This window comes from Bidens hawaiensis, unplaced genomic scaffold (genome assembly GCF_021521415.1).
Source record: "Bidens hawaiensis isolate Kalapana, Puna unplaced genomic scaffold, B.hawaiensis_p1.1 tig00013121_1, whole genome shotgun sequence".
Classification (NCBI taxonomy): domain Eukaryota; kingdom Viridiplantae; phylum Streptophyta; class Magnoliopsida; order Asterales; family Asteraceae; genus Bidens; species Bidens hawaiensis.
The window spans coordinates 491,416-504,078 of NW_027492109.1; the positions used below are offsets into that span (position 1 = coordinate 491,416).

At 47.3% G+C, this 12,663-nt stretch overlaps 1 protein-coding gene across 1 annotated transcript in view; it reads right to left on the bottom strand.

Annotated features, from left to right (window-relative positions):
• Positions 1-12,663, bottom strand: part of LOC143543449 (putative LRR receptor-like serine/threonine-protein kinase At1g53440) — a 30,861-nt gene that overhangs the window by 7,419 nt on the left and 10,779 nt on the right. The gene's annotated exons all lie outside the window — the stretch shown is intronic.

Sequence of the window (12,663 nt, forward strand, 5' to 3'; positions counted from 1 at the left end):
GCTTTAGCATGTTTCTCCACCTTTTTCGTTTCAGCCCCTTTCATTGCTTGCCCAGCTACAAACCCATTATCCCTCAAACCAGCTAAATGAGATACCCCTGTGAGTTCAACACAAGCGTGTTTTCCTCCGGCCCAACCAAAGACGAGCAAATCTGCCGGTCGTAGAGTGGATCTCCCTTCCATGGGGTCTGTAAGGAAGTTTACGGGGGCTTCCTTTTTAGCTGATATCCCAGCTCGCCTTAAGATGTCCCAAAGAACGTCCCGCACCCAATCATGTCGGTACTTGCTAGGGTTTAACTTTAAAATTCTCATGGACATTCTTTTGGCGGGTCATTCTTTCTCGTCTATTCTTTGGTGGGCTGAAATGTGGGCCTAGTATTGTTCTTTAAATCATGTTAAAGAGAGTGAAGTTCATTATTTTTGGGCAAAATGATATTGATCATACTATTATTTTTGGCTGTTTACACTCCACCATACATGGACCAGCTTACTACTTTCATTTTTTTTGGCTGCAAGTTAAATTTTGTTCGTTGATCAAAGTGAAGAAAGTCAAATGCGGTCGGGTTTTCGTCATTGTTGGACCGTGTTCAAAGCATGTTATTTCTATATTATTTTCAAGGCGTTCGAGAAGTTCGAGCCGTGAGGTGAACTTTGAACAAATTGGATACGAATTTGGATTTAAAGACGAAATAACAAGCTTTGTTCATTTGATCGATGTCCCCGGTAGTTCTTCTGAACCTATATAGCTTGAAGATCCAAGATGGATAAAGAACTGATGACTCCTTCATTAATGAATTAGGTGGGTCATACCTTTAGGGGGGTGTTTGAAGAGGCTTCGGCTTTATCGGGTTGATTCGTAAAAAATGCGAGACATGGTTCGACGATGTTTTGATATCACAAACCAAGGGGGTGGTAAGGCCAATTTTAGTGACTTGCGATATCAAAGAACGAAACCTATTATATATTTTATGGTCAAGAAAATAATTAAAGCTGACGAGAAACTGGACACGAAATGAGAGCTTCGGGAACACGCGTTTAGCTTCAACGGGAGGAGATCTTCTAGAATGTGTTATGTTTAGCTATAAATAGGGACTTGTATTTCTATTTATGTGTGTGTTTTCAAGTATGTAAATCACCACCCAAGGGGAGCTCACCTTGGGTGGGTCGGTTCTAGTTTAATGTTATTAATCTTTTACCGATTACGGAGTCGTTCAATATACTTATTATTTTTATATTTTTGTTCAATCGTTTGATTTACCGCACCCGTCTCGACACGTTTATCGAGATCAAAACCGTTCGGCGGTCGTTTTGGGACCTACACCAACTTTCATATTAACCATTGAAATCATATAATTACCAAATTAGCACAAAAGTAAGGATTTAATATTTTTTTTTACAAGTTGCGTTTTCTTTTTATGATTTCGAGTTTAGGGTTTTGGGTTTCGGTTTTAGGGTTTAGGGTTCGGTTTCGGGTTTAGGGTTTAGGGTTCGGTTTTGGGTTTCGGGTTTTGGTTTTATGGTTCGGTTTCGGGTTTAGGGTTTAGGGTTTGGTTTGGGTTTAGGGTTTAGGGTTCGGTTTCGGGTTTAGGGTTTAGGGTTCGGTTTCGAGTTTAGGGTTTAGGGTTTTGGGTTTTTGGTTTATTTTGTAAAAGATAGAGTGGTAAAATAAGGATATTATTATAAATACATATACTATTAAAATTTAAAAAAGTTATTATAAATATTTATAATATTAATATTAAAAATATTAATTAATAGTAATACTTGATAGTTTTTAATTTGATATATGTAGTGGAGGTTATCAAATGAAAGTAATGTTGTAGTGACTAATATGTATATAAATAATGTTAAGAGTTAATTGTAATTTTATGTAATAAGTTCCGGGGGGGGGGTATATTTAGTAAAAATGGAGTAAGGGGTGATACGTTTAGCAACACCCATTAATAATCCATAACAACTTACTAAAAAATTGGCCGGACTACAACCCATAGCACAACTCGGTATTTATAATCTAATCTTTACTCTTTAGACTAGAACTAGGATTGCTAATGAAATAATAAAGTGGCATTTAGTCTGACGTTTGACATGAAACAGAATTAGGGTAATTGAAGAGGTATGTACCCGCCTCAACACCAAGCAAGGCGGGTCAACCCACAAGATAAAGACATTATGAAGGCACAAAGCCAAAACCCAGGCGCATCGCGCATACAAAACATGCTCAGGCATCATATGCTCGCGCATAACATATGCGCGCGGCGCATATCGCATGCTCTTGCACATCACATATGCTCGCGTGTCACATATGCGCGTGGCGCACCAGCGCGCGGCGCATATCACACGCTCGTGCATATCACACCTGCGCATGAAATATCTGCGCGTGAGAATAAAAAGAAGACTTCGCGCATCCTCAGGATGGGCGCATATCACACGTGCACATAATCAACCTCGTCCTTATCCAAATCAGGATCAGGGCAACCTTGATTGTGCACGTCAGACACTCTTCTAGAAGGCATCTTTTTAAGGAGTAAGAATATGCTGATGTTGACAGCTGCCAAATGAAAGGTCGACAACTCAGCATGACACATGTGCTACCACATGATTTCAACCAACGAGAAAGCGCCAGGTGTCCCAGAGGACACGTGGCGCAGTGCGATTGGAGGAGGCCAACGAGGCTGAGCCCAGCCAGTGGAAACCCTAGCACTATAAATACAGCATCAACTCCACTTTGATGACACATTCATTCACACTCAATCATTGACAGTTACAAGCAGTGATATCACATTCAATCATATTGAATTATATTCACTCACAGTCAGTTACAGAAAAACACACAGTCACACAATCAAGAGTATTCAGCGATTCAGCAATACTCTTGAGATTTCACTGACTCACACTTTATTATCTTCTCCACAAAGATACTGATTCTCACGCCGGAGGGTTACCCCAAAGAGGACCCCTCTGTCCCTTTCTGAGGGGTAAGTAACGGCGCTGTTCATTTTGTAGGTGGAAGAACACGGATTCAAAGGAACCATCGGTGAAACAGTTTAATCATACCCGAGGAAAGTAGATCTGCTACCAGTGAGTAGATCCACGTTTCTTCATTGGCGCCATCCACTGTTACAAACGGCAATCAGATCTCATCCAGATCTACAAAAAAAAATCAATCACCATGGTTTCTGGAGTTCGTAACGTTGATCAAGCTCTGGAGGATATTGAACGTGAGGGTGTTAACGACGGACAGCAGGTTCTGAGGGTTCCGCGTGATTCTACGCGTACCACCAGCAACCGTCCCTTCGTCACAACCCCTCACGGCCAGACTGAAACTCCTCCAGACGATCACACGTTACAAAATATGGCCGGCGCGAAGCTGAAAGGACCAATGGGTCCAGAAGATGAAGCAAACGATCCGAATGAATGGCTCATAAATGAGCAGCGGCGTCTGATGGAAAAGTACACTGAAATGATCAAACAGAAGAAGCTAGCCGACCAAACACAAAGGCAAGCGATTGATAAGCAGCCTACAAAAAGGCCGCGCGCGCCGGAAGAAGGGCATTCTGTTCACACTGCACACACTGAATTCAGTGATGAAGAAGTGCATAGCATGAGGAAGACAAGGGATACTCATGCAGGAGGCTCGCAGCTCCGCGCGCCTGTGAACATGGCGCCTGGGGCCAGAGCAGATCTGGATCTGCACATGCCATACAGCCCACCGGTCAGAGGGCAAGTTGACGTAACCACACCCTACAGACCAGCCATCCTGGTAAAACACTCAAAGTTTACTGCGCGCATCGCGCAGGCTCCCATCCAGCACAAGACCAAGATGCCAAGTGGTCTGGGCAAATATGATGGCACAACAGATCCAGATGACTTTTTGCAGGGTTTCTATAACACGGGAAACCTAGAGAGCTGGACGATGCCAACATGGTGTCATATGTTTGCTCGCTGCCTCACGGGTGCTGCGCGGGTATGGTTCGAAAGCTTGCCGACAGGGCAAATTGATGGGTTCGAGGAACTATTAGAAAAGTTCCAAGCCCACTTCGTACAGCAGCGCAGGCACACGCGCGATCCTGATGACATCATGCACTGCATACGCAGGAATGATGAAACGATTGAAGATTACATCACTCGTTTCAATCAGGAGTCCCTGGCAATCGGGGGCATAACTGAGCAGCTCCTGCGCGTGGCCTTTATACAAGGCGCGCGCAGTGATCAGTTACGACGAGCTCTCGTAAGTAAAGATGGTATGCCCACCACGTGGGCCAAGTTAATGGAGGCATCGCGAGTTTTCGCGAGAAATGAGAAACAGATTGCCCAAGATAGGGCAAGAGAAAGAGCGCATCAGGCTGAATCACCGCGCAGCAAAGAGAAGAGGCCCAAACAGAACTCTGTATGGTCCAGGTTGCAGCCAACAAGTTTTTCTTCCGCGGAAAAACAAGCGCAACCAAGCTCACCCCAGCCCCAAAAGGATGCTCGTAAACACGGGGAGGGTGACAAGAGGGAGGGCGGCAGAGATCCCAGCAGACCTCTGCCAAGAATATGGACTCCCCTCACTAAAACACCTTCACAGGTGTTAAGTACTGAGAATGTCCAATTCAAGCCTCCCAAACAACTACACTACAAGGGACCGCAAAACAGTGGCAAATATTGTGAATTTCACAGGTCCCCGGGCCACAACACCGACGCATGCCATCATTTAAAGGATGCGATCGAGAAGGATGTAAAGTCGGGCAGGCTGGCTCACTTGGTAAAAAACCAAAGAATAGAAGATGAGCAACCGGAGGGAGCCTCTGCCAGCAAGAAGTACAAAAGAATCTGTGTGGCTGAGGGGGGACGACAAGGGCAGACGTCAAGAAAGAGAAGCGCGCAAATTCACGGAGATTGGCGCGAGCAGCAAGTCATCTTCCCAAGAATCAGGGGAGGCCCTTCAATAAGCAGTCCTCTAGTCATTACCACACACATTGCTCATTACGAGGTGTCAAAGGTCCTGGTGGACACTGGAAGCGAATCTGACATTATGTATGAGCAGTGTTTCAGAAAGTTAGACCCGGCAGACCAAGCGCGGCTCGAAATTGTGAACGCACCGATCGGTGGTGTCTCAAATGAAATCATACATCCCCTAGGCCAGATTCAGTTTGAACTAACTATGGGGGATGATGAGCACAAGCGAGCCGAAGTTGTCAACTTCTTGGTCTTGCCCACCACGTCATGCCACAATATGATCCTGGGTAGGGGAACGATTGCCCAATTTAATGCTGTACCGTCGCCAGCGCACGGCGCATTGGGGATCCCTACACCAACAGGCGTAGCATTTGTTTACCGCGATCATTTGTGCGCAGTGACAAGCACGCCGCGGGAAGGGAGAATGAAACTTACAATGGCTGACAATGCGCCAGAGAAGTGGATTTTAAACCCAAAATTCCCAGAGCAAACGGTCACAATTGGCGCTACCATTTCAGACGAAACGAGATTGAGAATGAAAAAGTTGCTTACAAAATACACGTCGGTTTTCGCGTGGCAACACTCCGATATGACGGGGGTCCCGCGAGACTTGGCGCAACATTCTCTTAACACGTTTAAGTCGGTGGAGCCAATTGCACAGAAAAAGAGAATCATGGGGGATGAAAAGGCGAAGGCCATGAATGAGCAAGTGGAGGACCTGTTGCGCGCAAACATCATCCGCCCAATTCGATACCAGACATGGGTAGCCAATCCTGTGATGGTAAAGAAAAGCAACGGGTCATGGAGAATGTGTATTGACTTCAAGGACCTCAACAAAGCATGTCCGAAAGATTGTTATCCCCTCCCAAACATCGACGCAAAGGTGGACTCCGTGGCGCCATTCAAGCTCAAATGTTTCCTGGATGCCTATAAAGGCTATCACCAGATTCAAATGGCACCACAGGATGAAGACAAGACGGCCTTCAGAACCGACAAGGGTGTTTTTTGTTACACAAAAATGCCCTTTGGTTTAAAAAATGCGGGCGCAACCTATCAGAGACTTATGGATTCGGTTTTCAGTGAACAAATCGGAAGAAATCTAGAAGTCTACGTCGATGATTTGGTGATCAAGAGCAGGGAGGAGAGACAAATGCTCAAACACATCGAGGAAACCCTTCAGCGCCTAACGGAGGTTAACATGAAGCTCAACCCGAGCAAATGTACTTTCGGCGCAGAAGAGGGGAAATTTCTTGGTGTAATGGTCACTAAGGATGGTTTCAAGGTGAACCCTGAAAAGGTGGAAGCCATCCTTGACATGCCTTCACCATCCACCATGAAAGAGGTTCAGAAGCTGAATGGTAGATTGGTGTCAATCAACGGGTTCCTAGCGAACCACGCCAGCAAATCTACTCCATTCGTTAACACCTTGAGGAACTGTTTGAAGAAGAGCCAATTCAAGTGGACGCCTGAGGCTGAGCAAGCTTTCACTGAGATAAAAGAATGTCTCATTAAATTGCCAGCGCTCACAGCTCCACTTCCTGGCGAGACCCTTACATTGTACCTGTCAGCTGGAGACCGCGCGATTGGCGCAGTATTATTGGTGGATCGCAAGGGGATACAAACGCCGATATACTATGTGAGTCGGGTGCTCACAGACCCTGAGACGCGCTATTCAATAATGGAAAAGTTAGTTTTGTCACTAACACACGCGTCGCGCAAGCTCCATAGATACTTCAATGGTCATCCTATTGAAGTTCTAACTGGTTACAACATCCAGCAAGTTTTGCGACGCCCCGCGCTATCCGGAAGGCTGACAAAGTGGGCGCTGGAATTAGGTGAACACACGATCACTTATAAGCCCCGTCCAGCGATAAAGGGTCAAGTTTTGGCGGATTTCATCACGGAAATCCCAGACGGAAAGATTGAAGAAGCTCAGCGCGAGGTAGATCCTCCGCGAGCAAATGATGAAGAAGATGTTTGGAGGCTATTCACTGATGGAGCCTCCAACAGCGAAGGGTCCGGCGCAGGCCTCAAACTGATGGACCCTGATAATCGTGAATATACTTATGCTATCAGGTTGGACTTCAAGAGTACCAACAATGAGGCTGAGTATGAAGCCCTGCTGGCTGGTCTGCGCATCGCGCGCAAGTTTGGGGTTAAAAGACTAGAGGCGCATGTTGATTCTTACTTGGTAGCTGCTCAGGTCAACGGCCTATATGACGCCAAGGAGAACACAATGCCTCTGTATCTAGAGCAGGCAAAAAAGCTCGTTGAGCAGTTTGACTTCTTCAGAATAATACACATCTCGCGCAGCGAAAACAAGTCCGCTGACGCGTTGAGTAAAATGGCATCAACTAATTTTGATCACTTTGGCAAGGATGTCAGGGTGGAGGTAATGAGCAGCCCGTCAGTGCAAACGCAATCGGTCCTTGTAATTCATACAACCCCTTCATCCTGGATAACTCCAATAACAGAATTCCTGATGAAGGGGAAGTTACCGGACGATCGCGCACAGGCGAGAAAGATAAGACACAAGGCACAGAACTATGAATTACTTGATGGTACATTATATCGGCGCTCTTATCTTGGACCACTCATGAAGTGCCTGGATGCTGAAGAAGCAACCTATGTGATTAGGGAGATTCATGAAGGAATCTGTGGAATTCACGCTGGCCCGCGCATGGTGGTTGCCAAGGCGATGAGCTCAGGCTACTATTGGCCAGGCATGTACTTGGATGCGCTAAAAGAAATCCAAAAATGCAAGGCATGTCAGAGCTACGCGCCAAACACCATGCGTCCAAAGAACAACTTGATTCCAGTCACCTCCGCATGGCCTTTCCACAAATGGGCCATTGATATTGTAGGGCCCCTGCCGCAAGCGCAAGGGCGAGTGAAATTTTTGGTAGTGGCGATAGACTATTTCACAAAATGGGTTGAGGCCAAGCCACTAGCAAAAATCACAGCTGAGGCGATGAAGCAATTTATCTGGAGCCACATCATTTGCCGTTTTGGCCTTCCCATGGAAATTGTGAGCGACAATGGCAAACAATTCACTGACAGGAAGATATCAAGCTGGCTCAGAGAATTGCACATCAACCAAATCTTCACATCCGTCTACCACCCTCAGGGGAATGGTCAAGTGGAGCGCGCGAATCAAAGTTTGCTAAATGGGCTGAAGAAAAGGTTGGAGGGAGAATCCCACTCTTGGGTCGAAGAGTTACCTAATGTCCTGTGGGCGCACAGGACATTAAGCAAAACTAGCAATGGCGAATCCCCGTTCAGCCTAACCTATGGGACAGAGGCTATGATCCCAGCAGAAATTGGATGCCCATCCCATAGGGTACTCATGATGAGCAAAACTGATAACGAGCGCGAAAGAAGATTGGACCTTAACTTGCTTGAAGGGCGCAGAGAAGCGGCTATCATTAATGAAGCCAGATACAAGAAAAAGCTGGAAAAATATTATAATCAGCGCGTTAAAGAATGCCACTTCAAGAAAAATGATTTTGTCCTTCGAAACAATGAAGCTAGTCGCGCAATACCCCCAGGAAAAATGTCCCCCAATTGGGAGGGACCTTATCAAATTTCAGAAGATTTGGGGAAAGGCGCGTACGCTTTAAAAGATTTGAATGGAAAAAAGATACCGCGCTCGTGGAACGCGGCACAACTTAGAAAATGCTTCATGTAAAAGTTCAAATTTGTAATGAAGGCTTTTAAGCCATCATGAATGATGATTCGCGCTATCTTTCAATATTTGTTCTATTACCTTTGCATACATGTTTCACACTTCCTTTATTAAATTGGAACAATATGACAACACTATATTGACTTCAAAACAAAATAAAGTGAAGTAAAACATACATGCGCGAGCCTTAGCTCAAGCGCGTTAACGAGTCTTTACTCTAAAACGTCAGGGCCTTAGCCCAAAACAAAGAGCCTTAGCTCAAAACACTCACAAACATCCATCTTACATCCCGCGCAGCCTGATCATAAGAATCCTTAAACATAACTAAGGCAAAGTACATGCCATATCATGTTAAGGTCTCAGGTCCAGGCCGCGCGCGGAATCATAGTGGATATCTGAGTAACACAAGCTGACATGTAATGGCTAAACTCATACTTCCAGCCCGCGCGACAACGACGCGCGAAAAGGAAAATAACGACAAGTTAGCGCGCATGTCAGCATGAACAAGATACTGCGAGAACCACAAACAAAATAGAACAGAGGTTAAGTGAATAATTTCCATACAACCTTGTTCTTATTTTAACGTGCAAGCATATCTTATATCTATAAAACCAAACATGAAGAGATGAATGGAAATGCGCAAGATATGAAAACGAGAGAACAAGTTTCATTCCATTGGATCGAAATTTACAAGTATGATGAGTTACAAATTACAAGTATAAAAAATAAATATACAAAATTTGATGAAGGGCTTCTCAAGTCTCCACGTCGACGTCAGCCGCTTCATCATCCTCATCATCTCCCGCAGCATCTGGCGCGGTCTGCTCCTCATCCCCGAACTGACCATAGTCAAGTTCTTCCTCCTCATTGGAGTCTTCGATCACAACGGTGTCACGAGCAGATTCTTTCGCCCCACCAGAGCCGCTGGCAGGGGCAACATCCCCCGCGCCACCATCATCGCCACCAGCCCTCTCGCAATCATCAAGCAACTTCTTTAGCGCGCCGAGGTCGGGCTGGTCAGCAAGCGCAGCTATCTGTAAATCATTAGAAAAGTAATGAGTACAAAACACTTAGAAAAGTTAGTCAAGAAAAACTCATTATGATCAAGGTACCTGCATAAGGATGGGGATGGGAGTATTCATATACTTTTCCCCCACCGCGGCCATGTCCGCGCAGGCCGCATCGCTCTTGTAAGGGTACTCGGATGGGTTCTTCCTCAACATGCCATATTCATACCCATCCGTAAACCCTTCAGCTCGGCCAACCAAACGCGCGGCGGCATTGCAGTCCATCACAAGGGCTTGAAACTCGGCGGAATATTTCATCGCCAAAGCGCAGCGAGCCATGCCCTGTGACACCAGCCATTGGCGATCCTGCGCGAGGCCAGCAACAGACGTCTCGAGGGCAGGAACCTGAGAGTTTAATAACTCAACAGTTTCCTTAGTCTTTTTTAGTTCCTCCTTATCAGACGCTGCTGCCGCCAAAATTTTTTCTTTCTCCGCCTGCGCAGCACCAAGTGCTTCCTGGCTAGACGCCGCCGTCGCTAAGGCCTCATCTCTATCGGCCTGCGCGGCCGCCAAATCCCTTTTCAGGCGCGCAACCTCGCTCTCCAGTGATGATTTCTCAGTGATACTCTGGACGATAGCTTGGTCACGCGCCTCGGCCTGCTGTTCCAAGACACGCACTCTGCGCGCGTACTTGGCAACTTCGGCCTCCGCCAACTGCTGCTTCTCCCGCGCAGCTTGGAGCTCATGCCCGCGCTTGATGTATGCGGTGTTGGCACTTGCTCTGTTTTCACTGAGCTCCGCCTGGAGTTTCTCAGCTCGCGCGCGAGCATCAGACAGGTTCCAGGCGGCCACCTTAGCCTCTCGCTGGGCTTCCACAAGAGCGTCGCGTACTTTAACATAATCACGACGAAGCTCTTGGGAAGCAGCGAAGAAAGCTGACCCAGCGAAAACATGGTCGTTCAGCAAGTCCGCGCGGGTGCGCTCCTCCTGATACCTCCTTTCAGTAGGAGGCACGGCATGAGCCCAGAAGTCCTCGCATACGCCCATGGATTGAAAGGAACTCTCTTCATTAATATTCCATCTCGGGCGGTAAACGGGGACACCTTCCTGCAAAACACAAGAAAAGTTCTAAGTCATAAAACATACTTATATGGAGGTACGCGCAGCGGACCAACAAATCAATACATACCTGCGGGGATGAAGCAGGAAAGTCAGCGCCAGCCCCACCAGAGGTCTGCGCTGCGAACACTTGCGGCATCGCAGGGCTGGCGCGGTCTCCCAAGGAGTCTTCAACTTGAACCCCCTCGTCCTCCTCGTCTTCTTCAACAGGCCTCTTCTCCTGCGACCTGGAAGGCTCCAAACCAGCCTCGCGGGGAGGGCTGCGTGCAGGAGGAGGCGAGGGAGGTCTCGACGCCGCCAGTTCGGCGCGCAATACGGTTTCCTGCTCCTTGGTAATCCCAATAAGGGGAGATTCAGCACTAGCAGGAGCAGGACCAGAACCAGCGGCGCCGGAAGTGCCGCCGGGAGTATCACCAGCAACTGTTGCGCCAGCTACAACTCCTATCAACAAATAAACAAGGAAAAATTGTTTATGACTGACTCCAAAGGGAAAAATTTAAAAGACATATGTGCAAAACTTACCTTGGCGCAATTCTGTTCGCGCATCGAACATCGCCATAAAATCCATTCTACCCTTTTCAGAGGGTAGAACAGGGGACTTCGATGGAGTCCCCGGCGCAGCCGTGGCACCTTGTGGCGCCTGCGGCTGATCTGTTACCGTCGCTGCCTCTGCAAACATTTAAAGGAGCAAAGGTTTAATAACAATTCAGGCAGATGAAGGTAAATAAAGTATACCTGTTGCAGGCGCGGCACTGCTTCTCTCTTCAGCCGCGCGAAAGGAGGAGGCGACGCCACCATACCTCAAGTGGACAGGAGGTCTGCCCACTCTCACAGGCAGAGAAGCTAAAGAAACCTTTGTGGTAAACACCTGGGTTTCCTTAGGTCCCTTCGTTTGAGCATGGGGATGAGCGACAGGGGTGTCCTCTTTCTTCTGTTTCTTACTGGCCCCTGCGCCAGATTTCCCCTTAGCTTTGCGCTTTAGTAAAGGCGCCTCCTCTTCCTCCTCCTCCTCTTCCGCGAGCTCTAGCTCGTAGTTTTCAAGCGCATCTACAAAAGCAAGCGACAGAAATGTTAATAAACTTGGGTATTCTAAAGGAATGAGCAGCAGTGCGAAGACTTACCAGGCGCGTCACCGTCAAAGTCAAAATCCAGATCTACTGGGATGAACAGGTCATCGAAGCGATCCGGGAAACCAACCTCCCCAGCGCCAAGTTCGACGGAGCCGCCCTCCACATGTTCATCATAAGCGGCAAGGATGTAATCCTTGGTGACTGCGCAAAGCCAAGTTAAATGATATCAGCAAAAGAATTATGTTCGCGCAGAAAAAATAAATAAAGCAATGAAATAAACTTACACAACCCGTCGACTTGGATAACGGGCTCAAGCGCGCTGTCGGCCCAGAGCCTGCTCATGCCGACCCCAACCAGCGCCTCCTCGCAAATTTTCTTCGCGGGGGATGGTTCGGCGGTCAGTTTCTTAACCCATGCGCCAGTTGGGTTCTTGAGGACACCCTCATCCGCAGGCGCAGAAGTAATAGAGCGCATGGTCATACGGATGGGGATCACACCGGCCTTAATGTAAAAAAACCTCTCAGACCAGTCATGAAGGCTCTTGAATGAAACAGTGGAGCACTTCACTTTCTGACTGCGAGGAATAAAAGAGATCCAATTGTCTTGGATCTTGGCCTTATAAAAATATTGAAAGCGCCGAGGAGTGGGTTCCTCGCGCTGGGATTTGCACATGAACTCAAAGTGAGTCACGCGCACGAGTCCAAACGGATGGACTTGGGATATGTGAATCCCATAGAACTTCAACAGTGCACCCACAAACCTTGTCATCGGGAGACGAAGGTTGCAGTGGGAGAAAAAGTGGCTATATAGGGATATATAGCCGGCAGGCGGGTCCGCCGCCGTTT